This window comes from Mus caroli, chromosome 12 (assembly GCF_900094665.2).
Source record: "Mus caroli chromosome 12, CAROLI_EIJ_v1.1, whole genome shotgun sequence".
NCBI lineage: Eukaryota > Metazoa > Chordata > Mammalia > Rodentia > Muridae > Mus > Mus caroli.
The window spans coordinates 12570577-12572913 of NC_034581.1; the positions used below are offsets into that span (position 1 = coordinate 12570577).

General features: G+C 45.3%; 1 pseudogene; it reads left to right on the forward strand.

The window, feature by feature from the left end:
- Positions 1–290: 290 nt before the first annotated feature.
- Positions 291–879, forward strand: LOC110307308 (annotated as a pseudogene).
- The last annotated feature ends 1458 nt before the right edge of the window (positions 880–2337 follow it).

Sequence of the window (2337 nt, forward strand, 5' to 3'; positions counted from 1 at the left end):
CCAACTCATATACTTCTAAGCAGGTATCTAGACTGTTTCTCAGAAGAGTACTATTTGGGACAATGTTCTCAAACAAATGTCACTTCTGTTCAGAAAGCCAGAAATGTGCTGGTCTCAATGCTACCCTTGGGTTCCCAAATGCCTGAGCATAGCTCTATTAGTTGTAACAGAGACCTCGGAGTTGGTTATAAACCGTGTCTGAGTGGTGATCTCTGGTGGATTCCCCATAACAGGTGAAAGGGCTTTCATTGAAAGTAAGTGCAGCTCTCTTCCTATTTTCCATAGTGGCACAAGATCAGGGTAAGAAGGAGAACTCCATGAGGGAACTTCACATCTACAAGCCCTGCCTCATATTTGTGTCAGGGAGAGCAGAGACAGTCTGATCCTGACAGTCAATGTGTTAGAGCAGTTCAATGGTCAGACACCTATATTTTCCAAAGAAAGATACACTATCAGGCCCTTTGGCATCAGAAGAAATGAAAAGATTGCTATTCACTATACAGCCCATGGATCCAAGGCAGAAGAAATCCTGGAGATAGCTCTACAGATATAGAATATGAGTTACAGAAAAATAACTCTTTGGATACCGGAATCTTTGGATCAGGGATTCAAGAACACATTGATCTGGACACCTGAGCATTAGGCTACAGCCTGGACTCTTATATGGTGCTGGGTAGGCCAGGTTTCAGCATCTCAAATAAAAAGCATAGGACAGGCTGCATTGGGGGCAAGCACAGAATCAGCAAAGATGAGACTATGCACTAGTTCCAGCAGACATATAATAGGATTCGTCTTCCCAGGCAAATAAATGTTATCCAAAAAGCTAATAAAATTTTCTCAGAAATGCAAACCAAAGCAAACAAACACAAAGAAAAATAAGTGAGACAAGGAACAACAGAAAGGGAGAAGTGAGCACAGAGGTAGCTTGGGCAGGGTATCTGTGAGGAGAGATGGGAGGTGGCAACAAGTGCAAGAGACCCCCAAGCTAGTCAGCCAATAAGAACAAAACACTTGAGACTAAGGAGCTAGGAGAGGGGACCTGGGAATAATTGAATCCCTGTTTCCACTCTGCCTGGAGCTTGTATCCAAAGACAATGTCATGGGTGCTTCTTGTCTCCTTACCCAGGCTGGAATGAGAGTAGGGGGTGAGGTTCCCTTGTGGGAATGCATTTTAAGCTTTGCCTCAACTGACAGCCCAGGAATGGCAGCGTGATCCCTCTGCTGGACTCAATAGCTTCTTGTTTTGCCTCTATAGAACTAGTGTAAGATTTAAGCTAGATGCCTTATGTAAGAAAAAGGGTCCCCCAAGACTATATAATGCAAATGGGCATTCCATACATAGCTACTTCCTCCCTCCAGGAAGCCAAGAGAAGCTGTGTTCCTGAAGTACAGAAAGAGCTAAACAAAGAAGCCAGCATCCTTCTCTGTGAGATTCCAATTTGAATCAGGCTGCCACAAATGTAAAACGACTTCATTTTCCTTTGCCAGATCCCCTGGGGATGGCAGGCTTGTTTATGCCTCTGTAAAATGAAGCTCAGCCCAGCTCAAGTGCAGGAAAACACTTCTATAGGCAGGAGGCTGCTGAAGCCAGAACATGGCAGGGTCCATTCATCCTCCTCTTGGGCAGCTCATCCTCTCAGAACAAGGGGACCTCAGTCCCCAGTGGCCAGGCTTGGCAGCAGGGAAGAACTGGCTCAGATGCAATATTCAGATATAAAACTTGATGCTATTAACCCACAGAGACCATCTTTCTCTTCTGGAGACTTCTGCTCCTAACATAACTCTGATCTAGTAGGATGGGGTGGAAGATTCTCTGTCTGTCTGTCTGTCTGTCTGTCTGTCTGTCTGTCTGTCTCTCTCTCTCTCTCTCTCTCTCTCTCACACACACACACACACACACACACACACACACACACACACACCAAGCAGGTGAATACCAGTGGTCTTGCATCTTGGCTAGCATCTTGGCTCACTGGCTGTGTTAGTCATTTTCCTAATTGCTATGATCAAATTCCTGCCAAAAGCAACTTAATGAAGGGGAAGTTTATTTGGGTTTATGTTTGAGAGTACAGTGTAATGTGGGGAGTGGGGACAGAGTTACAGAAGCAGGATCTTAAACATTAGTGGGTCACACTGAGCCACAGTCAGGAAGCAAGGAGAGGTGAATATTGGTATTCATTTTACTTTTGTCCTTTTTTATGCAGCCTGGGAACCCAGCCCACGGCACGCTGATGCACAGATACACTCTGGTGGTTCGAGTGAGATGTCCTCCATTAAGTCTCTGGCAACTGAGTACCCAGGCCCCAGTTGGTAGCTGTTTAGAAAGGATTCAAGTCT